Raw genomic sequence first — 10,792 nt, forward strand, 5'->3', positions numbered from 1 at the left:
CAAAATAGACAACACCCAGACCACAAAGATAGAGCTCCCAGTTGTCCTCATCATAAAAAAAATAAGCTAATATCAATTGGATCAATTGCCAATGCAACCTGTCCACGTCTAAACCATAGAACCAATCAATGACCTTCAGTCCAAAAACATAACTGCAAATACTTCAACATAATAGCTAACTCTGCTAATTCCCAGACCAAAACCCATCTGAACCATACTATTTGACATCAATGACAAAAAAAAATATATCTGTAACAATCTCTCCCTTTGTCATTGACGGAAAGTTACAACCAAAAATATATTCACAACTCAGACAACTCCTCTTCACTATAACAGTCTTGTAAAGTAGATATAATTTTTTTTAAAGTTTCTTTCTCCACCTTTGCCATCAAAGACAAAGGCCAAATCACAAATCATCATAATACAAAAGTTATTTAGAACCTAGTCAAATATCTTTGAACCGTTTCTTCAACCTGATCATTGAGGCATTCCAAGCATGAGTAGTAATAGCTAAAATCCTACTCTGACATTCACAGTCAATACATTTGTTCACTACTTCATCAAAAGAATCTATATTTTTAGCAACCTTCTCAACATTTTTTGCATCAGCTAACTGTTGGCATTATAACAGACAATAAGATGGATATAACTAATTAAGGATGTTTATTGTCTTCTTAATATTATTTTGTCATTGATGTCATGAAATTGATTTTCTGATTTAGTATGATGTTGGCATATCTTAAGAAGTATGTTTTGAAGAGAATTAAGATGTTGGTAAAAGACACAGAAAGAATGTGATGAATAAGGGGAGGAATAAGTTATTCAATGGGCAACTATTACCGAGTTAGACAATGATGAGATCATGTTGTTTAGATTGTTTTGATATCCTACATATGCTATTGTTTGTAAGGTTAATACTATACTATGTTACTGAGCAAGGAACCTAGTCGATAAACCCTAAGGAACCTAGTCGATAAACCCTAAGGTTATCGCTATCGGTTAATGAAGGTGGAATGTCTACCGAGTGAAGTTTAGTATTTACTGAGTTGCAACCGAGTAATAACAGAATGCATTGGATGTATACATGTGTTATTTAATGATGGAAGCTGATGAGCTGGTTATGATTAAATGATTGATACATGTATGAAGTTTGTTAAGGATCTATGGCAATGAAAGATCGGCAGGAAGATCTACAGCTCAGATTGAACCGCAATACCCTAGCACAAGTTCCAAGAAATGTATGCAAGTTCCAAGGTGAGGTAAAACATTTTTTGATCGAAGGATACATTGAACCTGGTTAAGATTGAAGATCTGATGGCTATGATTGATCATGGGAAATGTGATCAAAGAGATTAAGCGGTTAGCAAATTGTTTATAAATAAGGAATTGTTGATAAACAATGTATGCGAGCAAGTGTAAGCATAGGGATGCTACATAGTGATTACCGAGCATAAAAGCTTGATGACTTGTTTGAATAACAGAGTAAGGAGCCCAACAGAGGGACAAGATAAGTCCTATGACTAGATTGTATTGAGCAAATAAGAATCTGCTTTAGCATTTTAGATGCAAAGTTGCAGACATACTCATTACTATTATTTATTTGTAAGTGACAGAAAATCTCTTAACCGAGTGGACTTAACAGTCTTATTTGTAAATCCTCTAGCAAGGTGACATTCTGATTGAGTGTTTGAAACCCTTTGATAGGTCACCTCTAACAAGGTGAAGATCCTAACAGATCTGAGGGAAATCCCTTAACCGGGTCACATCTAGCAATGTTTTTGTAATCTTTAACAGGATTTGCTTTTAACCAAGCATACTCTAGAAGAGTATATTTCTTAGTGGGTCCGAAATCCCACAGTGGTTTTTCCCTATTTGGGTTTCCACGTTAAATCTAGTGTTATGAGTGTTGTTATGATTATGTGTTCTTAAGTTTGCATGTCTTACAGTTTTGGTTACATATATCTGTTAAAGCTATCGAGGTTGAATCTGTTGAATATATTGAAGATTAAGTTTGTATGATTCACCCCCCCTCTCATCTTATTAACAATTGGCATCAGAGTTATCAAATGGTATAAGAGATTTGGACTTTGGAAGAAAAGTTTAAAGGTACTTGAGGAAAAGATCCAAAGATGTATAAGAGGGATGCACTGAAGCTGTACCTATCAGGAATTGGAGAATATGCTGTATATTATCTGGAGAATGATTTCATTACACCTAGCACCTATCCATTGACAATGGAAGAGATAAAGGCAAAGAAAGAACATATTCAAGCAATGATTGAAATAACATCTGCATTGACCGACTCAGAGTTTAATGATCTAGAAGGCTATAATGATGCTAAGGCAATGTGGGACAAGCTCATATCTGTGTATGGTGGTGATGAGTTGTATTTTGAGTTACAACTTGAATCTATGAGAATGAATGAAGGTGAGAACATAACCCAGTACAATAGAAGGTTAAAGGAGATTGTCAATCAAATCAAAGGAGCAGGAGGAACCATTGAAGAGAAGGATGTCACAAGTAAGCTATTAAGAACTCTTCTACCTGCTTATGCAATCCGAGTTTATGCAATCAATGAATTGAGGTCTGTGCCCAATATGCTAGTTTCTTTGGATGCTACTATTGGTAAGCTACATGTATTTGAGTTAAGTAACTTTGATAACAGTGGGTCTTCGGTAAATAAAATTGAGTCTGCATTTAGTTCTTTTCATCTTGATGAATCTGATGATTACAATGATAGAAAGTATAAGTACTCTGAAGGGAATCACAATGGAGCAAGTTAAAGATTTCGCAAAAACATGGAGGAGGCACACAAAATTTATGAAGAAATCAGAAAGCAAGAAGAGTTTGAAGCATTATTAGCCAAAAGGCTACCGAGAGGAAAAGGTAAGTACAAAGGAAAGTTGCCTTTGAAATGTTTTAACTATGATAGAATAGGACATATGGCTTCTAATTGTCCTGACAAAGAATCCAGTGAAAAGAGAGATTACCAAGATGACAGACAGAAAGATAATCATTACAGAGGACACCGAGACTTCAGAAGAAGAGATAAAAAGACATGTCTAATAGCTGATGAGGAATCTAGTGATGATAAATCAGATGAAACTGATACAGAGGAAGTTGTTTATGTGGCTATCAAAGATGGATCAGATGAAGAAAGGTATGAAGAAAAATCTTTAATGTCTCACATAAATACTAATGATTCTTGGATCATAGATAATGGATGTTCACATCACATGATAGGTGATAAACACAAGTTTGTTATGTTAGAAGATTATGATGGAGGTTATGTAAGATTTGGTAATGATGCACCATGTCCAATGAAAGGTAAAGGATCTATAACACTTCTTGACAATGCTAAATGTAATGATGTTTATTGGGTTGAAGGTTTAAAATACAATTTGTTGAGTGTAGCACAGCTAAACAATACAGGATACCGAATAGAGTTTCAGAAATGAATTGTCAAAGTTCATGACAAGCATGGAAAGTTAGCAGCTACTGGGACACAAACAAAAGGTAACACAATTCACCTTGACTCAACTTGGAATAAGTGTCTATATGCAAAGATAGATGATACCTAGCTATGGCATAAAAGGTTTTGTCATGTAAATTTTGATAATCTGATCAAAATAAGCAAGAAGCACCGAGTAAGAGGTCTATCGAGTCTTGAGAAACCTGAGAATGCTATATGCCGAGGATGCCAGATGGGTAAGATGAAAAGATCAAGCTTTACAAGTAAGTCTTACACTTCTAAGGGAATTTTAGATCTTGTGCATACTGATCTTTGTGGTCCTATGAAAGTTTAGAGTTATTATGGTGATAAGTATTTCATATTATTTGTGGATGATTACTCAAGAATGATGTCAGTAATGTTTTTAAAAGAAAAATCAGAAGCTTTTCAAATGTTTAAATGGTACAAGGCAAGAGTTGAAAATGAAACAGGAAGACAACTGAAATGTCTTAGATCTGATAGAGGAGGCGAGTTCACTTCTGATGAATTTAACTTATACTGCAATGATCATGGTATAAAGAGGCAAGTATCTGCACCGAGAACACCCCAACAAAATGGGATAGCCAAGAGAAGAAACAGATCAATTGTGGATTGTGCAAGAACCTTGATGATAGAAAAGAAGGTACCTCAAACATTTTGGAGAGAAGCAATCAGCACCGCAGTTTACACCCTGAACCGAGTACAACTGAAGAAAGGAACCTTGAAGACACCATGTGAAATCTAGTATGACAAGAAACCTAATGTAACTTATTTTAAAATCTTTGGAAGTAGATGCTATGTTCACAAAGATGACAGAAATGGTAAGTTTGATCAGAAAAGTGAAGAAGGAACATTTCTTGGTTATTCTTCTAGAAGCAAAGCATTTAAATGTTTGATCAAATCATCTAACAAAATAGTAGAAAGTGCAAATGTGAAAATTGATGAATTTGCAGAAAGAAATGATGAAGGAACTCCAAAGAACCAGAAGATTATGAAGGATTTGTATATGTTCAACCGAGAAGTCCTACCGAGAAAACTGCTGAAGGAAATGAAGAGAATATCCAGTTACCGAGTGATGAAGAAGATCATATAGAATCTACCAAGCCTATATTAGCCAAGTATGTCAGAAGAAATCATGCATCAAGTCAGATTATAGGAGATAAGAATGATCCAGTGATGACAAGGAATAAACTGAGACAGAACACATGTTTGATATCTGAATTTGAACCAAGGATAGTGAAAGAGGCATTTAATAGTGAAGATTGGATAAATGCTATGATAGAAGAGATTGATCAAATCAAGAAGAATGACACATGGACACTGGTCCCAAGACCGAAGGACAAAAATGTAATCGGTACAAAGAGGATTTTTAGAAACAAGCTAAATGAAAAAGGTGAGGTCATTCAAAATAAAGCAAGACTAGTTTGCAAAGGTTATGCTCAAGAAGAGGGAATTGATTATGGTGAGACTTTTGCACCTGTGACAAGACTTGAAGGAGTAAGAACATTGTTGGCATACGTTGCTTACAATAATTTCAAAGTATATCAAATGGATGTCAAATCTGCATTTCTGAATGGTATATTAGAAGAAGAAGTTTTTATTGAACAACCTGAAGGATTTGTTGAAGGAGAGAATAAAGATCAGGTATGTAAACTGAACAAAGCTTTATATGGTCTAAAACAAGCACCTAGAGGATGGTATGAAAGATTGCACTCTTATTTAATCAAGATTGGTTTTATAAGGACAAGTGAAAACAACAATATGTACATGAAGAATGATGAAAATGGAATACTGATCTCAGCCATATTTGTTGATGATATTATCTTTTGTGGAAATGACTCTTTATGCAAGAACTTTGGAAATGAAATGAGCAAAGAATTTGATATGTCATTAATTGGTGAGATAAAGTATTTTATAGGTCTACATATACTGCAAATGAAAGATGAGATTTTCATTACTCAATCCAAGTACATAAAGGAAATCTTGAAGAAATTTGGAATGGAGGATTCAAAACCAGTAAGTACTCCTATGACTACCAACTGTAAACTATTAAAGAATGATGAATCTGCATCTGTTGATGAGACACTTTATCGATCTATGATTGGAAAGTTGCAATATGTTGTTCACAATAGGCCAGATATAACACATGCAGTAGGTATAGTTGCAAGATTTTCTGCAGATCCCAAGGAAACACACATGACAACAATCAAGAGAATTTTCAGATACTTGAAAGACACTGAGGATTATGGCTTAGTATATCAGAAAGGAAATGACTTTGATTTAAAAGTTTATACTGATGCTGATTGGGTAGGCAACATAGATGACAGGAAAAGCACAAGTGGTGGAGCTTTCTTTTTAGGAGAAAGACTAGTGAGTTGGGTTAGCAAGAAACAAGGATGTATTTCACAGTCAACAACAGAAGCTGAATATGTTGCTGCAACATTGAATTGTACCAATATAGCATGGATCAAACAACTGTTGGAAGGCATAAATAAGAAAGTTACCGAGCTAGTAACTATATTCTGTGATAATACTAGTGCCATTAACATTTCAAAGAATCCTGTTATGCACTGTAAGACAAAGCACATCTCTATCAAATATCATTATCTTAGAGAAGAAGTTCAAGAGAAGAAAGTGGTGTTGGAGTATGTTAGCTCAAAGGAACAAATAGCAGATATTTTCATCAAGCCACTGCCAAGGGACACTTTTGAGTATCTCAGAAGTAAGTTAGGGGTCCTACCCCTATCTTCTACTCACTGACCGAGTTCAGTGAATGCATCAATTCGATGACTCTAAAGAGCACCTTTTAGGAGTTGATGCTGATTTACACACTTTAGGATGTTTTCTTAAGGTGTGCAGGAAACAAAAACAGGGAATAGGAATTGAAGACAAAATGCTCTAACCGAGACTGAGTTGATACCAGACAACAAAGGAATTACTTCACACAGGAAGAAATTATGTATTAGTTTTCTTTTGGCATTGTTGTCAAAGGGGGAGAAGACTAATGTATGGGGGAGAAGACTAATGACAGGGGGAGAGCATTTCAGCAATCTGAGCAATCACAATCACAACAATTTGAATTCGAATCTTTTAGGTCAAATCAATTGGTTTTGCCATCAATGCCAAAGGGATAGATTGTTGGCATTATAACAGACAATAAGATGGATATAACTGATTAAGGATGTTTACTGTCTTCACAATATTATTTTGTCATTGATGTCAAAAAATTGATTTTTTGATTTAGTATGATGTTGCCATATCTTAAGAAGTATGTTTTGAAGAGAATTAAGATGTCGGTAAAAGACACAGAAAGAATGTGATGAATAAGGGGAGGAATAATTTATTCAATGGGAAACTATTACCGAGTTAGACAATGATGAGATCATGTTGTTTAGATTGTTTTGATATCCTACATATGCTATTGTTTGTAAGGTTAATACTATACTATGTTATCGAGCAAGGAACCTAGTCAGTAAACCCTAAGGAACCTAGTCGGTAAACCCTAAGGTTATCGCTATCGGTTAATGAAGGCAGAATGTCTACCGAGTGAAGTTTAGTATTTACCGAGTTGCAATCGAGTAATAACAGAATGCATTGGATGTATACATGCATTATTTAATGATGGAAGCTGATGAGCTGGTTATGATTAAATGATTGATACAACGTGTATGAAGTTTGTTAAGGATCTATGGCAATGAAAGATCGGCAGGAAGATCTACAGCTCAGATTGAACCGCAATACCCTAGCACAAATTCCAAGGCGAGGTAAAACATTTTTCGATCGAAGGATACATTGAACCTGGTCAAGATTGAAGATCTGACGACTATGATTGATCATGGGAAATGTGATCAAAGAGATTAAGCGATTAGCAAATTGTTTATAAATAAGGAACTGTTGATAAACAATGTATGCGGGCAAGTGTAAGCACAGGGGTGCTACATAGTGATTATCGAGCACAGAAGCTTGATGACCTATTTGAATAATAGAGTAAGGAGCCTAGCAGAGGGACAAGATAAGTCCTATGACTAGATTACATTGAGCAAATAAGAATCCGCTTTAGCATTTTAGATGCAAATTTGCAGACATACTCATTACTGTTATTTATTTGTAAGTGATAGAAAATCTCTTAACAGAGTGGACTTAACAGTCTTATTTGTAAATCCTCTAGCAAGGTGACATTCTGATTGAGTGTTTGAAACCCTTTAACAAGGTCACCTCTAACAAGGTGAAGATCTTAACAGATCTGAGGGAAATCCCTTAACCGGGTCACATCTAGCAATGTGTTTGTAATCTTTAACAGGATTTGCTTTTAACCGAGCATACTCTAGAAGAGTATATTTCTTAGTGGGTCCATAATCCCATAGTGGTTTTTCCCTATTTGGGTTTCAACGTTAAATCTGGTGTGATGAGTGTTGTTATGATTATGTGTTCTTAAGTTTGCATGTCTTATAGTTTTGGTTACATATATCTGTTAAAGCTACCAAGGTTGAATCTGTTGAATATATTGAAGATTAAGTTTGTATGATTCACCCCCCCTCTCATCTTATTAACAATTGGCATCAGACTTATCACTAACAATCTTGTGTAAGAAGAAAGTTTTAATTTCATGTCATCTCTCAGCTCTCCAAACATCCTCATGTACTCATCTCTTTCTCTCCTTCTCAAAGCTAACTGATCATGCAATTCCTGAGCCTTGTCTCTTTCTTTACCATAGACATCTATAGAAAATTTATAATTCTTAGCCATTTCAACTAACTAAGACTCAATTTTATCAATTTTATCCTTGAACTTCTATGTGGCAGTAGGCCATCTCAAATAGAATTAATACAAAATTTCAGCTACCTCCATAGATTTCGTGAAATTCAACAAGTTAAGGATTAGGACCTGATGCACTTTCCTACATTTTTCTATCATCTTTTCATGTTGTTGTTTTTCAGTAAATCCTTCTTTAGTACCACTGTCATCTCCTTCAACCATTCTCTCTACAAGCTCCTCTAGAAGATGATGGGCACTTAAAAATGAAATTTTTAATCATAATTTATGCTTAAAACTTTTGTGTATTTTGTTAATTAATATGCCTGCGACAGACTATATACACACATATTTACTTCTTTTTCTTTTATACTTTGTTAATTAGAGAATATATATTAGAAATGGTATTTTATGTTAAATGTATAACTTTTTTGTCTAATCAATGAAGAAATAGCCAATATTCAGGATTGTTGCTATTATATCTTGTTCTATCTTTCTTGGATATGTTTTTAGATGTGTTTGGAAGTTATTGCAAGATGTTGAGTCATGAACTTGTTGTTCAACAATGCAGAATGCTTGGTCACTCCTAATCACTCCAGTTGGATGATACCTTTGTTTTCTCCAAGTCTGCTTTCATCGACTGTTCTATGGAACTTCAAGTTTTGTTTGAATAATAAGTACTCGTAAAGTCTTCTGCACTTTAAGTTGTAGTTGTTACTCATGTAGTTTGGTAACATTGTATTTAAATTTGAATAAGGATATGTGTGTATATATCCTATAGTTTCCATCAAAAAGCTAGTTAGCTAGTCTGTAAGTTAGTCATCAATTTCAGAGTCTCACTTTTTGTAATTTCAAACTTTTTTTACTCCCTCCTGGGAGCCAATTGCAATGAAAATTCGAAGTTGATTTGAAATATCCATGTTCATGAATCCCACTAGAGGAAGAGTAGGGCCCATTCAACTGAAGGGAGGCAATCCTAATTTGATTCTTTGTTTTTATTTAGATCTTGCATGTTTGATTTAATCACATTCTTTTCTGTATGTTCATGTTAATTTTGAAAAATCAAAATCAATTGTAATCCGTAATTTTTATTCTTAAGTTAATTCAGTAATGTTTTGAGAGATCAATTTGTTCATATAGGTTCAGATTCACGTTTTATTAGTTTAGTTTAGATTTATCAATTGTTGCATTCTAGTTTCATATTGACTTTGTTAGAATCGATGATTATGGTGAATAAAGTTGTGATTAAACAAAAGCTTTGTTACAATTGTTCATGGATTTTAGTTTTCTTTAAATGTTCTGTAGAATAGATTTCTAATTTTCTGCAAGCGTAAAATAGATTTCATTTCCCAGCAAGTAGAATAGAATTTGAATTCATGTTGTAGCTTAAATATGGTTTAGTCTTAGCTAGACGATTCCATGAATTAGTTCTAATCAAGTCTTGTTTAGATTGCACCAGAAGCACCAGAGTCCTACTTAGAATCGATTTAGTATCTTTAGTTTTCGTTCTAGGAAAGTGTCATTAGCATAGGATTTAGTTCTTAGAAAGAGATCCTGAGAGCTCCCGATGGAGCATGACTGAAGCATAAGTCATTATTCTTAGTACAAAACCCCCCCAACTTAAACCCTTCCCTATCACATATAGCTCTAAGACAAACCCGGTTTGATAATGAAAAATTAAATGATGCGAGTTGTGACATCAACGACCTCACCCATCATTTTTGGCACCTATAGTGTTGTAAATTGTACACCCTTGCAAGGGTGGTACAATTTCACACTTAGGTTAGCACCTGCTTTAGTGTATCTTGCATCTTGAATTTCTAATTCCCCTTTAAGAATTTAATTAATTAATTTAATTAAGTATAAGGTCATGTCTTATCACTTTACATATTATAAAGTTGGGCCCTTTACCCTAACTGTGCCCTTTTTCATCTTATTCCTCCAATGAATCATTTAATCATAAACCCTCATTATGTCTTATTTTGACTGTTTAGGCCCGATTTCACATATCAAAATATCTCGAAATCAGCTATAACTTTGGGATGCGCTCTAATAGCATCATATCTAACAGCCTCAAAAGTTTGGTGAAAAGTTGGTCAGACCATGGTGGGAATGCACATGGTCCATAGCTTTTTTCTTGAAATTTTGGGAGCACAATCATATGATATAATAATGCTTATGTTAGACATTTCAAATAACCGGAAGACAATTGAGAGGGGGGGGGGGGGGTAAATCAGTTGTCTCAGATTACCAAAACTATTAGCAATCTAAAAATTTAATACCGAAACCCAAAACATTAATACCGAAATAACAGTTAAACCAATTAAGCATAAATAATAATCACAGAATAAAAAACATCCACATGACACGAAAATTTATACGTGGAAAACCCGGTAAAGGGAAAAACCACGGTGGGAAGCCTACCCATAGTCAAATAATACTTCTGCAGTAAGTATGTGAAGTACAATTGAGGGGCCTGCACTTGCAGAAAGGCCAACAACCTAGAGCACACTGCTCATCATAAAAGGAGCCTCATTGACTACATAGAAA

The sequence above is a fragment of the Cryptomeria japonica genome, chromosome 3 (assembly GCF_030272615.1).
Source record: "Cryptomeria japonica chromosome 3, Sugi_1.0, whole genome shotgun sequence".
In the NCBI taxonomy this organism is placed as follows: Eukaryota; Viridiplantae; Streptophyta; class Pinopsida; order Cupressales; family Cupressaceae; genus Cryptomeria; species Cryptomeria japonica.